Source organism: Thamnophis sirtalis, unplaced genomic scaffold (assembly GCF_051295495.1).
Source record: "Thamnophis sirtalis isolate CommonGarterSnake01/CBP01778 unplaced genomic scaffold, rThaSir2_p1.2 scaffold_10, whole genome shotgun sequence".
In the NCBI taxonomy this organism is placed as follows: domain Eukaryota; kingdom Metazoa; phylum Chordata; class Lepidosauria; order Squamata; family Natricidae; genus Thamnophis; species Thamnophis sirtalis.
Window position 1 is genome coordinate 72651419 of NW_028261390.1, and position 14896 is coordinate 72666314.

The window sequence follows — 14896 nt, forward strand, 5'->3', positions numbered from 1 at the left end:
CTCTTCAGGATCTGCCCTTCTAAAGAGCAGTCAGGGTTGATCTCCTCTAGGACTGACCGGTTGGATGGCCTTGCAGTCCAAGGGACTCAATGCAGGAGTCTTCTTCTCCAGCACCAGAGTTCAAAGGCCTCCATTCTTTGGCCCTCAGCCTTCCTTGTGGTCCAACCTTCACAGCCATCCATTGCAACTGGGAAAACCACAGCCTTGATTTTATTACAGGATCTAAATAATCTTCTTTAAATTCATATCTACTCCGATAAACAGCACTTTTTTCTCCTTGTGAAATTAGTTTCGATGTTTCATTATATTGTCTGAGGCAAAGCTGTCCAGGTAAGGCTATCATACGTAGGAATTAGTAAATTAGCCTAGATATTCTTGCTAAAATTCTTTTTTTTTTTTGGTGTTTGCAGTGGGGTGGAGAAGGTCCTTCAACTAGCACGGAAGAGCAGCTACACGTGAGTAGGTGGCTTCAATATTGTGACCGAAATGGCCTGCTTCATCCTTAAAATTGCTCCATCTAATCTAGTCATGCAAGGAACCTTTGTTGAAACTTACCTTATACGCTGAAAATGGTTTAAGTAACAATTGAATGGAAAAAAAATAAATGGTTGGCACTCTTGGGAAAATAAAATAGGTCCCTCTTCCTGGAGCTTGGGAGGTGATGGGCCTCCTTTGTTTTTGTGAATGTTCGAAGCGCTTCATGGACGTAACCTGCTCCCATGACGCAGCTGGGAAAAAGAAATGCAAAAGGGAGGTTTCCATCTATGACATCCTTGGCGAAACAGTTGCAAATGAAAGGATCTGAGGCTTCTGTTGGGAGAAACTGGGTCCTTCTGGGTTCAGCTCCAAGTGGGGGAAAAGAGACTGGAGACATGGAGGCTGCTTGGAAAGATGGCTTAATGGTGGACAGGATCCCATGGCTTGAGCTCCTGGACAGAAAAGGGGGATCATCAGATGCTTCCAGATGTTGGGTGAAGAAGGAAAAGAGAGACAGAGATGCTGAAAGTCCCTGGTTTTATGAACCCTCTCTGGCCTTTGATCTTGAGCTGGCATTCTGATTGGTTGTCAGACTCCCATGGGGGCCATGCAGGGGCAACTCTCTAGGCTGTGAGTCCAGGTTTGGTTGAGCATCGTTTCTTCCCAGGTGCCCTATGGTAAAGGGCTAATCCTATCATGCCTTAATCCCATCACCCTGGAGCTGAAGGGGGAGGTCTTTGTTATGTAGAATGGACTGGATCAGGCCTTTTAATGGCCCATTGACTTAGGTGGGGGCTATTAAGAGTGAGTCTGTTCCCTGCCTAAAAACAATGTTTCTCCATTTCTGACCCAGGGAAATATAATATTCTGCCTTTTTCAATATTTCCCAGGAGATTTCGTTTTTTCTGGGGGGAGGGGGGGTTAACTTCCTACACTTCCAATCTTCCAATCCATGAATAAGACACCTTGCTAGATTGCAACCTTCAGAGGTAGCCATCAGGGTCATTATCATATGCTTTTGTGTGGGATAAAGAATGCAGAGGGCCAAACCCTTTGGCTGCCGGCTTATAAAATGAAAGAATATCGCGTAGTAAATCTTGCTATTATAAATAGATTAGCTATTACAGTAGACAGCCACCAGGTGGCAGCATCAGCAACCTTTAGAAAGAGAAAAGTTAACAAACTTGTTTAAAAGTTTCTCCTATTATTGGTTGGCATCATTTTGGAATACGGCTTCAGTTTGCAGAATGGAATTCAACAACTCCAAACTGATCTGCGGGCATCGCAGTCCTGGCACACATGGTTTTATTTTATTTTTTAATCATCAAACCAGGATCAATGGAATTGAAATCAATTTGAATGCTTGGGTGGAAGTTCATTTTCTAATCAGTTTATTTTCATTTTCATTTGGTTTGGTTTGTCAAACATGTACAAGATAACAGATATAAGTATGAACATGGACACAAACAAAGGAAATGAATACAAATAAATGGGGACAATCGGAGAGGGACGGAAGGCATGCTGGTGCCCTTATGCACGCCCCCCCCCCCCTTTACGGACCTCTTAGGGAATGGGGTGAGGTCCACAGTAGACAGTTTGAGGTTGAAGCACCGACATTCTGCCAAGAGAACATGTGATAGGTGGCACCTGGAAAAGAGAGAGGGAGGGAGGGAGAGAGAGAAGGACAGAGGAAGGGAGAGAGGGAGAGAGAGAAGGAGGGAGGGAGAGAGAGGAAGGGAGGGAGGGAGAGAAGGAGGGAGGGAGAGAAGGAGAAGGAGGGAGGGAGAGAAAGAGGAAGGGAGGGAGAGAAGGAGGGAGGGAGAGAAAGAGAAGGAGGGATGGATGGAGAGAAGGAGGAAGGAAGACAGAGAGAGAAGGAGGGAGGGAGAGAAAGAGAAGAAGGGAGGGAGAGAGGGAGAGAGGGAGAGAAAAGGAGGAAGGGAGAGAGGGAGAGAGAGAAGGAGGGAGGGAGGAAGGGAGAGTGGGAGAGAGAGAAGGAGGGAGGAAGGGAGAGAGGGAGAGAGAAGGAGGGAGAGAGGGAGAGAGAGAAGGAGGGAGGGAGAGAAAGAGAAGGAGGGATGGATGGAGAGAAGGAGGAAGAAAAATAGAGAGAGAAGGCGGGAGGGAGAAAAAGAAAAGGAGGAAGGAAGAGAAGGAGGGAGGGAGAGCGCGGGGGGGGGGGGGAGAGACTAACAACAACCACAATTCCATGCTCTCTCTTGAGTGTGATCAAACTTCCATAAGCAGCTGCTGCATCTAATTGGGAGGCATCCTAATAAAACCCAAATGCATGAGAAGCTGGGTGGCTGTGGATAATAGGTACCCAGGTCCCACCCAGAAGGGGTAAAACCAAGGTACCACATTTCGGGCACCGTTTTCTGGATGCCAACAAAACTGATCACGTAGTTAAGCAGGGGAATAATTCTACGCCTCGGAACTGGCAGAAGGATGATTAGCTGTTATTATATGCAGACGCTGCTGGAACTTTGCGTATCAGGATATGGAGAAAAGATCCCCTCGGGCTTTTTCATGCTATTGCAAGGAGAACAAATTAGACATAAATTCAGATATGGCAAAAAAACAAATCCCCTCCAAACTTAGAATTATAGCAATGCAAACAGGATGAGAGAGAGGAGAAGCAGAGAAGCTTGGTTTCTCTTGCAAGCCTCAGAAAAAGTGTGGAGCTGTTCACACATACCCTGAGTCTCCTTCATGGGCCAAGGAAACATGTTGCCCTCCATGTCACTGGAGGGAAAGGACGAAATTGCAAGAGGAGCGTAGACAGGCCCAGGTAAATTATGGGAAACAGAGATGAGACATCATGTATTATGCGCTGTTTATGCTCTTCAGGGGTTCAAAATGGTTTAGCACAGCCATTCAGCGCTGTAAAGTTCCCATATAGACATGTGCCAGAAATTTATGTTTAATCACCATTAGCATCTGAGAATAACTGCTGGAAAATTATTTTTAAAAACCTGTAGTTTATTTTTTTGTATTGGCACTTCTCTTTTAAATCACTATTTCTCTCTCCCCCCCCACCTTCTCTATATAAATGCAGATTTCATTTGAAGGTTGCTGTTTGATTGAAAATAAAATCAAATGAAATTAATGTTTAATTCCAGTTTTAGAATCATATTTATTAAACACCGATCAATTTTTCAGGTTGTACTTTTGAGCAAATGATGCAAAATGCATTATTATGCTTAACTGGAAACAATCCCAGCCTACATATATATATATATATATATATATATATATATATATATATATATATATATATATATATATATATATATATATATATATATATATATATATATATATATATATATATATATATTTTAAAAATAAACATGGAGAATAAAGCCTTTCAAAAGCCTTTGGGGGGATAGTTAAAGCTGAATAATGTTATAACCCGGATGCAATCATGTTCTTTCGCATAATTATAAAACGTGCAATATTCATTTAGAACTACAAGCAAATTGTGAAAGCAGAAATCTAATTTGACAACTCAGGCATAATATAAATACTGATCTGGTCGTATCTTGTTTAAGCGAGGAAGTTTGCATGGATGTTTGAGGCTGTTGCTATTAAGACATGCTTAATTTTGGACCCAACAGAAACCCAAAACCTTCTGACAGGTTCTGGTGCCAAGTCAGATTTCACCTGTCATGTCCCTGGGGTGTTTTTTAGTTGATTCTTTGAAAAAAAAGGGAGAATAATTCAGCTCTTTGGCCCTTTTACAAACAACCCTTCTCCATCTTGGCTTTCAGAAATTAATTTGCACCTCTGAAATTGGATTGATTTTGTCCTCTAAGCTAATAGCTGAGTTCATTAGCAGAGGTAATGAAATGATCAGCCTCCAGACATGGAGCAAATAAGGGTTGTTTTTCAGTCATATTGATATTCTGTGGGATCAAAAAAATTTTTTTGGGGGGGGGAGTATGTCACAGGAAATCTGGAGAACTCCGAAAAGAACAGAATAACAGAGTTGGAAGGGAACTTGGAGGTCTTCTAGTCCAACCCCTACTCAGGCAGGAAACCCTCTAATATTTCAGACAAATAGATGTCCAATCTCTTCTTTAAAATCTCCAGTGATGGAGCTCCCACAACTTCTGGTGGCAAGCTGTTCCACTGGTTAATTGTCCCCATTGTTGGGAAATTCCTCCTTAGTTCTGAGTTGCTTCTCTCCTTGATTAGTTTCCACCCATTGCTTCCTGTCCTACCCTCAGGTGCTTTGGAGAATAGTTTGACTCCCTCTTCTTTGGGGCAACCCCTGAGATATTTAAGCACTGCTATCATGTCTCCCCTGGTCCTTCTTCTCATTAAACTAGACACGCCCAGTTCCTGCAACCGTTCTTCCTATGTTTTAGCCTCCAGTCCCCTAATCCTCTTCATTGCTCTTCTCTGCACTCTTTCTAGAGTCTCCACATCTTTTTTGTATCATCGTGACCAAAACTGGATGCAAATATTCCAAGTGTGGCCTTCCCAAGGCCTTATAAAGTGGCATTAAAACCCTTCACGTGATCTTGATTCTATGCCTCTGTTGATGCAGCCTAGAACTGTGTTGGCTTTTTTGGCAGCTGCTGCCCATGGCTGGCTCCTATTTAAATGGTTGTCCACTAGGACTCCAAGATCCCCTTCACAGTTACTACTATTGAGCAAGGCACCACCTATACTGGACCTGTGCATTTCGTTTTTCTTGCCTAAATGTAGAGCCTGGCTTTTTTCACCCTTGAATTTCATTCTGTTAGATGAGGCCCAATGTTCCAATCTGCCCTCCTTAGCTGAAGATCGGCCCTTCTTAGCTGCCCAGAGGTCCTGGTGGGTGATTACTTTCCTGCTGGTTGTCCAAGTCAGGTGTATCTCCTCAAGTTCACAAATCACAATTAGGGGAATCCTTGAGAATCAGGGGTAGCATCGTGGTCAGAAAAAGCTGGTATTGAGAACAACTTGAAATAATAATGATCTACAAGGACAAGTTCAAAATCCTACAAGCCAGGCTCCAGCAGTATGTGGAGCGAGAACTACCAGGGGTACAGGCAGGATTTCGAAGAGGCAGAGGAACTAGATGCCAACATACGCTGGATCATGGAGAAAGCATCTACTTCAGCTTCATTGACTATGCTAAAGCCTTCGATTGTGTGGATCACAACATATTGTGGCAAATTCTTAAAGAGATGGGAGTCCCAGACCATCTTATTTGTCTCTTGAGAAACTTACATGTGGGTCAAGAAGCAACGGTGAGAACTGGACACGGAACCACTGATTGGTTCAAAATTGAGAAAGGAGTCCAGCAAGGCTGTATATTGTCACCCTGCCTATTTGACTTACAGTATATGCAGAGAACATCATGAGAAAGGCGGGGATAGAGGAATCAAAAGTTGGAATTAAGATTGCCGGGAGAAATATGAACAACCACAGATATACAGATGATGCCACTCTAATGGCAGAAAGTGAAGAGGAACTAAAGAGCCTCTTGATGCGGGTGAAGGAGGAGAGTGCAAAAGTTGGCTTGAGACTCAACATTAAGAAGACTAAGATCATGGCATCCATCCCTCTCAATTCCTGGCAAATAGATGGGGAAGAAATGGAGGTAGTGACAGATTTTATTTTTCTGGGCTCCAAGATCACCGCAGAGGGGGATGGCAGCCAAGGAATCAAAAAGTGATGGCAAAGGAAAGCAATGGCAAATCTAGACAGCATCCTAAAAAGCAGAGACATCCCCCTGCCAACAAAAGTGCGTCTATTGAAGGCTGTGGTTTTCCCAGTTGCAGTGGATAGCTTTGGAAGTTGGACCATAAGGAAGTCTGAGCGCCAAAGAATGGAGGCCTTTGAACTCTGGTGCTGGAGAAGAAGACTCCTGCATTGAGTCCCTTGGACTGCAAGGCCATCCAACCGGTCAGTCCTGGAGGAGATCAACCCTGGCTGCTCTTTAGAAGGCCAGATCCTGAAGAGGAAACTCAAAGACTTTGGCCACCTGATGAGAAGGAAGAAGGACTCCCTGGAGAAGAGCCTCATGCTGGGAACGATGGAGGGCAAAAGAAGAAGAAGGGGACGGCAGAGAAGGAGGAGGCTGGATGGAATCAATGCAGCCAGCATGAGCTTCAATGGGCTCCAGGGGATGGGAGAGGACAGGAAGGCCTGGAGGAACATTCTCCATGGGATCGGACACAACTTCGCAACTAAAAACAACACAAGGACATCTTGTAGATAATGATCTGCAAGAACCATTCTACAGCTCTCCAAGCTTCCTCGGTTTCCCCTTTTCCTCTTAGAAGCGCCGCTTGCCAAGTGAGTCTACGGATGAAGGCAGGATGCTTGGGCTGAAGTTACAACAACTTCCAGATAACTTCCTGATGGATCAATTGCAACCTTAAACCAGATAAGCCCTGCCTGGAATCCATCAGCACACATTTTTGGCTCTGGAACAGAAATGGATTTTCAGCTAACTTTACTTTCTGCTGCGGCACAAGGCAACGAGGCGCTGGAGGTGTTTCTTGGACGAAGGGGAGAGCTGCAACGCTCTGCGACAGCAAGATGGGCTCCCTGCTTCCTTTTGTATTTAGTATTTGCACTGTATAAGATAGCAAGTATAAATATAAACATGGATATAAATAAAAGAAATGAATACAAATAAAGGGGGACAGTAGGACAGGGATGGTAGCCACGCTGGTGCGCTTATGCATGCCCCCTTTACGGACCTCTTAGGAATGGGGTGAGGAGATCCACAGTAGACAGTTTGAGGTTGAAGCTGTGGGGGGTTTGAGGATGTAACAACGGAGTCAGGAAGAGCATTCCAGGCGTTGACCAATCTGTGGCTGAAGTCGCATTTTCTGCAATCGAGTTTGGAACGGTTTGCTTTGAGTTCGTATCGATTGTTTGCCCAAGTATTATTGAGGTTGAAGCTGAAATAGTCATTGATAGGGAGGATGTTGTAGCAGACAATTGTGTGTTCTATGCTTAGGTTGGACCAAAGGCAGTACAGTTCCAGATTCTCCAAGCCCAACATTTCGAGCCTGGTGGCATAAGGGATTCTCTTGTGAGCAGAGGAGCAGAGGACTCTTCTCGTGAAATACTTCTAGACTCACTCAATCGTGTTAATGTCCCGTATATAGTGTGGATTCCAGGCGGATGAACTGTATTCAAGGATTGGTCTGGCAAAGGTTTTGTATGCCCTAGTTTGCAGTACAGTGAAGAAGCTTTGCAAAATTAGGTTAACAACTCTTAATGCTTTTTTGGCAATGCTGTTGCGGTGAGTTCTGGGGCTTAGATCGTTTGAGAAGAGGACTCCAGGGTCCTTGACAGAGTGAGGGTCATCTACGAGGCCGTATCCATCCAACTTGTATTTGGCGTTCTGATCTTTTTTGCCAATGTGTAGGACAGAGCATTTGTTAGTCGAGATTTGGAGTTGCCAATTGTTGGACCATCCAGACACATTCAGACACTTTCATCTTCACCGGAGCCAAGATCAAAGTGTCTATGTGACATTAATTCATGACAGGTTTCTCATCCGTACTTGATGTGCTTGATGGATTTTCCTTATGATTATGGACTGAACTTCTGCTGCCACATTTTGTGGATATGAGATGCCTCACATCCATGTTTAATGTAAAGGGAACCATTCTCATCCCCAATTCTATACATTTATCCGTTCTTACAGCCAACATAATTTTTTGCAGTTTTAAACTAGCTCTGTAATAACATTGCATGCAGGAGCTGAAGTTTTATTCCACAGAAATTGTTATTGCGTTTCAAATTGCAGTTTGAAACAATTGGAGGATTTGTTTTATTGAACCGTTCCGTATAATGTTTGTTCTCAGAGGGCGACTCTAATTCCCAAGGAAAATCAAAGTGATTCTCTCCTTGCTTTCCGAGAGAAGCATTTTCTCAGGAAGTCCTTCAAAAGGTTGCAATTCATAGTTTGCATCCTTAACTTACAGCTATTTGTTTTGAGTGATATAATTTCCTGTCTGACGGCTGTTCCATAGCCGAGAGAGAGAATGACTTTCCTTTTAAACCTGTTATAATCAAGAAGTCTTTCACACATAAGTATAATCGGCCACTACCAATTAATGTTGAATTTCCCCTTTTAAATATAATTTTTTAAATAAAGAATATTTTTTAAAAGTTAAAAGTTAACTTCTTTAAGATTATTTTAAAGAAGAAAGAGAGAGAGAGAGAGAGGGAGAGAGAGAGAGATGCATTGAAAAAAATAGAAAACAAAGAGGAAGGGAAGAAAGTTAAAAGAAGGAGAAAGGGAAGGGAAGGAGAGGAAGGGAAGGGAAAGAAAGAAAGAAGGAGAAATGGAAGGGAAAGAAGGAAAGAAAAGGAAGATAAGAGAAAGGGAAGGAAGGGAAAGGAAAGGAAGATAAAAGAAGGATGAAGGGAAGGGAAGAGAAAGAAAGAAAGGAAAAAGCAACTTCTGATCTTCTTCACAGGACTTATAAACATACTTACAACTGTTTCCCCCATCTAAGTTAGATAAATGGTTCCTTTCTCTCCATATTCAAACCTTATTAGTATATTCTGAAATGGCCAATTCATTTTTATCCATTTTCAGCAAAAAGTCCATAAAAGGTTTCCAGTCCTTTATAAAAGTAGTAGTTGTTCCCTCTTTAATCAAACAAGTCAATTTAGCTAGTTCTACCACCTTCACAGTCCATTCCTCCATTTGGGGGGTATTTCTGTTGTCTTCCATGTCTGGATATAATAACCTCACTTTGGTCATCATAAGAAAGTCCATAAGATTTTCTAATTAACTATCTGCAAGTTATAAGAAAATTCTGATTTAATCTAAGCGCTTCAATTCTTTTCTTTTTTACTATATTAATCTTGAGTTTCCTGATTCACCTTAATTTATCCAGTTATAGTGTCCTTAGACTTACTCCTACTCCTTCTCCCCATCAGAGGCGGAGTGGGGGGCAGGACCTTCTGGGAGTTATGTGCTGCCTCCAGAGCCTCCAGTTGGACATCAGCGAGGCAGAGGAACAGGGGGAGCCTGTTCCCAGTGTGCGCATGCGCAGAGCTGCCAGAAAGCAAGAACAGTTAAGACAAAAGGGACAACACAGAAGCAAGGCTTGGAAATGATTGCCCCCTCCCATAAGACATAAAGGAGGAGTAAAGGCATGTGAATCTTTGCAGGAAGCAACTTGGTTCGTTCTGGTTGGTTTAAATTCTGAAGCTCGGTTTTGACTCTGTGCTCCGTGTGGCCTTGGCAAGATAATTGCCAATTAGGTCTCTGGCAGCGTTTCAAGGGAGATAAAAGTGGGTGCTTATCAGCCTTATCTCGAAGGACTGTGGCAGACTTCAGCCGGACTCTTTACAAACTATTTGTGACTCATTACGGGCTGTGAATGAACATAATTCACAGCCGTTGAAATAAAAAGAGGGTTTTTGGGACTAAGCGTGTGATTTTTACTGTCCCAGGAAACCGAGGTCAGAAAAACACATTCGTTCATTCTCTAATCCATGGGCAGATCTTCCTATCTTGCCTTGTGATGCTGAGCATGGATCTCTCCATGGTTCTTGGCGCTCCTCGTAGCTTTTGTGTTGATTGTGAGGTTCATGTCCATGTTTGTTTGTTTGTTTATTTATTTATTTATTTATTTATTTATTTATTTATTTATTTATTTATTTATTTATTAGACTTATATAGACCGCTTCATAGGGATTTCAGCCCTCTCTAAGCGGTTTACAGATTTTTAGCAAATTGAGTCAGCAAATTGCCCCCACAGTCTGGATCCTCATTTCACCCACCTCGGAAGGATGGAAGGCTGAGTCGACCTTGAGCCGGTGAGATTTGAACCGCCAAACTGCAGATAACAGTCAGCTGAAGTGGCCTGCAGTGCTGCACCCTAACCACTGCACCACCTCAGTTCTAATGTTTCACCAACATACGTTATCGCTTAAGTATAAAAAAAAACTATTTGGGTTTTCCTGAATTCCGAGCTTATAGAGAGCCTACTATATGCGGCTCAGAATTCAGGGGAAACCAAAATAGGTTTTTTAAAGCCCCTCCCCTTTTGCCCGGTTCAAAAAATGTCACAAACTTTTATCTTCAATAAGACATTTGGAAGCTGCTCTGCACAACAGAGATTGCAGCAATGGTCGCCGCATTAAAAACGAGCCTTTTCAGTGTTTGTTCATGCAGTGAGCATGGCAGATCTGGGAATATGGGAGTCACGGATTGATAGCTTTGCCATGAGTGAGATACAAGATAAAACCAGACTGCCATCTGTCATCCTGATCGCAGGACAGGCTGAATAATGGCAGAGAGGAGATTTGTCTCTGTAACAGTGCATCATAAGGGTGGCTCAGGGGCTAAGACGCTGAGCTTGTCGATCAGAAAGGTCGGCAGTTTGGCGGTTCGAATCCCCAGCGCTGCATAACGGAGTGAGCTCCTGTGACTTGTCCCAGCTTCTGCCAACCTAGCAGTTCAAAAGCACGTAAAAAAATACAAGTAGAAAAATAGGAACCACCTTTGGTGGGAAGGGAACAGCGTTCCGTGCGCCTTCAGCGTTGAGTCATGCCGGCCCAGCGTTCGGGATTCGAACCGCCAACCTTCCTGATCGACAAGCTCAGCGTCTTAGCCACTGAGCCACTGGACAAAAGAGCTGATATGAGTGGCTGGTTAGAGTCTTGGACCTTAACCAATCCATGTTCTGGTTCTTTAAAAAAATATCCCTAATTATGTTGTGCACCAGGAGTTTTGCTCTGTTAATGGGGCAGACCAGGCTGACAAAGGGCAAGAATACTTTTCCTCCCTTGTGTGAGATTGTGTGGAGTGTTTTCTAAAAGAAAAAAAAAGGAGAAAAAAGCCTAGCTATTATGATTTATTATTGCCTGCCCTATAATGTGGGACTTACAGTAAACTTGGCGTTTAAATAATGCTTAGACCTCAAATTTATGGCATAAATGAAATCTTTTTTATGGAATTATTTCTTGAACTGATCGTGGATTTGCAAATTATTACGCTATTGCATAAGCTTCCTTCCAGTTCTCTAATCTTTTACTTTCCAAGATTTTGGGGAGCACAATTATGGAAAGGGAAATGACGGATTGTATGGGCTGTCAATTTAGTTTTGATGCCTAACCAATCACTTGGAGGGATGATCACCATGACAAACGGCCCTTAACCTGGTCCTCAGATCCTCCAACAGTGCATCCATCATCACAGTAGTTGAATCCATCAGCCTTGATGCTGGTTGTCTTCTTCTCCAGCATCAGGGCCTTCTCCAGAGAATCTGGTCCTTGCATAAGGTCTACGGAAGTTCTCCATCCTCCAGGTCATGGGTGTCCCAAGGGTGCTTTTTTCAGGAGACAACTGGACTTTGTGGTTTTTATCTGAAGGTGTTTCGCTTCTCATCCAAGAAGCCTCTTCAGCTCTGACTGGATGGTGGGGAATGGAAGGATTGATACTCCTTGCAAGCAACTGGTCAGAGCCGAGGTGGCGCAGTGGTTAGGGTGCAGTACTGCAGCCACTTCAGCTGACTGCTAGCTGCAGTTCGGCTGTTCAAATCTCACTGGCTCAGGGTTGACTCAGCCTTCCATCCTTCCGAGGTGGGTGAAATGAGGACCCGGATTGTTGTTGGGGGCAATATGCTGACTCTGTAAACCGCTTAGAGAGGGCTGAAAGCCCTATGAAGCGGTAGATAAGTCTAACTGCTATTGCTATTGCTATTTGCATCCTTTTTAGGGAATCCTCGAGGCCACTTGGAGGTCTGCCTACGTCGTCAAGGTCACAACTTAGGCTCCACACCCATTTGCACTACTTAGCTACTTAGTTGGCCCTGAGGAGTGTGAGGCGAGTGCTCCACCTCTAGACCACGGCACCCGGTCATTTGCATTATTTTAGAGAGTCATCGAGGCCACTTGGAGGCTTATCTCCTCCACCAAGCTATCAATGACTGACAGCATTGATGGCAGAAACATAATACTTCTGAATCGTAGGCAGCAGGCTTTAGAGATTGGTTATTTCCCAATGGCAAAGAAAGGAGGTGGCGCAGTGGTTAGAGTGCAGTACTGCAGGCTACTTTAGCTGACTGCTAGTTTGGCAGTTCGGCGGTTCAAATCTCACCGGCTCAGGGTTGACTCAGCCTTCCATCCTTCCGAGGTGGGTGAAATGAGGACCCGGATTGTTGTTGGGGGCGATATGCTGACTCTGTAAACCGCTTAGAGAGGGCTGAAAGCCCTATGAAGCGGGAGATAAGTCTAACTGCTACTGCTATTGCTATAGCTGTTTTGGAGACTTTCACAACTGCATTTTAATTCCCACCAGCTTTGCATAGCAGATTTTATACTCCTTTCTCCCCCCGCAAGGGATGATATCATTGTTCTAACTTCTTAAACTGCGGAAGAGTTGGACTGAGTTGAACCAAGCTGTTCCTGCGAATGTGAAGCTGGATCCAATTCATATTAGCAGGGGAAGTGACAACGTGCGAAAACCAGGGAGGCTTTCTTGCTTGATTTACCTGAAGAAAACTAGCAACAAGGCCTTTGGTGGGTTTTTTCCCCATGTAAACCATGAAGGTCGTCTTCAAGGTCACACATCACTTCAGGATATCTGTGAGAACTCTTGCAACAGTTCTGTTTTTGGATGAGTTACACCCCAAAATGAAGTTAAAATATCGTGGCACTCAAAAGTTATCATCTCGTATTTGTCTCTAGCTTTCAGCGCTCTGCGATTAACAAAATGCACTCCTCTTCTGTAAACCGCCTTCTAGAGCAACTGACCAAGAGCCAAGGTGGCGCAGTGGTTAAATGCAGCACTGCAGGCTACTGCTAGATCAGCAGTTCAGCGGTTCAAATCCCACCGGCTCAGGGTTGACTCAGCCTTCCATCCTTCCGAGGTGGGTAAAATGAGGACCCAGATTGTTGGGGGCAAGAGGCTGACTCTGTAAACCGCTTAGAGAGGGCTGAAAGACCTATGAAGCGGTATATAAGTCTACTGCTATTGCTATTGCTATTGACAGTAGGTTGACTTAAATTTAAAAAATGACACGGGTAGAATCTGTCCGTCATGGCTTCTTCACACCACGGGAGACGTTCTGATGGATAAAACTTGTGGCTGCGTGTTTCTTCACAGCCATGTGAACGTTGTTAATCTAGGGACGATCCAAACTATCATCAGATAAGAATGGAATTAATGATTTCAGAAATACGTCGAAAGGTCTATTTGAAAGGAAAAAAAATTATACTTGCAAATACTTTTTAACAGATTGCTGATTGCGGTGCAGAAATAATTGCTTCACGAGAAATCAAAACCTCTTTAATTCATGCAAGCATTATAAAGAGTTTTCAAGTGCAGTTCACTGTTGCACTAAACCCTGCTTTGCTTGAGTTTATGTAAGCCTGGGTGCTGAAAGATCAGTCTAAAAGATAATTTATAAAGACATTATAATTTATAAAGACATTAATGCAATTGAACCAGTCCAGAGGTATTTCACGAGAAGAGTCCTCCACTCCTCTGCTCACAGTACAATCCCTTACGCCACCAGGCTCAAAATTTTGGGGCTCAGACAACCTAGAACTACACCGCATACGGTACGACCTAAGTGTAGTACACAAAATTGTCTACTACAACCTCCTACCTGTCAATGACTACTTGAGTTTCCACCACAATAACACACGGGCAAACAATCGATACAAACTCAAGGTCAACCACTCCAAACTCGATTGCAGAAAATGCGACAGATAGCCTATGCTTAAGATTAGGAATAATCTAAACTGCTTAAAGTTAGTGCAACATGAAGAAGCTGAGTTTAATGCAGAGATGTTATTAACTTCTTGTTTTAATTTCTTTTGTCTTAATATATTTTAGACTGTATTTGTTAAAAACCTATACTGTGTACGGGCTCTGGGAAGTCGGGGGGGGGGGGAAGGGAGGTGGGGTGTTAGGGGGAGGGGGGAGGGGGAGGGGAGATATATAGTATGTGTTAGATTTTAAAGTAACGCGACTGCACTTGTATACTGTTGCTCTTTAATTTCGCTGTAAAAATAGGACAAGCTGAATATATTAATAGATAGTAGAAATACACCGAAGGGAGGAGTAGAGGGATAGAAGAAAGAGGGGTAGAGAGGGTGGGAGAGAGGATGGGAGGGAGGGTGAGAAGGAAGGGAGGGAGTGTACTGGGAGAGAAAAAAAACAAAAATAAAAAAAGAAAATTGAAAAGAAAAAAAGAAAAAAAGAAAAAAAGAAAAAAAGAAAAAAAGAAAATAAGAAAATAAGAAAATAAGAAAATAAGAAAATAAGAAAATAAGAAAATACGACTTCAGCCAAAGAGTGGTCAACACCTGGAATGCTTTACCTGACTCCATTGTTACATCCTCAAACCCCACATAGCTGCAACCTTAAACTGTCTACTGTGGACTTCACCCCATTCCTAAGAGGTCCGTAAAGGGGGTGGGCATAAGCGCA

At 43.3% G+C, this 14896-nt stretch overlaps 1 protein-coding gene across 2 annotated transcripts in view; it reads left to right on the forward strand.

Moving 5' to 3' along the window:
- The window catches only part of KCNIP4 (potassium voltage-gated channel interacting protein 4), a 231698-nt gene that overhangs the window by 34771 nt on the left and 182031 nt on the right, over window positions 1-14896 (forward strand). For both annotated transcript variants that reach the window (XM_087724906.1, XM_087724905.1), the window contains one exon: window positions 411-455. The gene's annotated coding sequence lies outside the window, so the exon portion shown is untranslated. The remainder of the gene's footprint in view (window positions 1-410; window positions 456-14896) is intronic.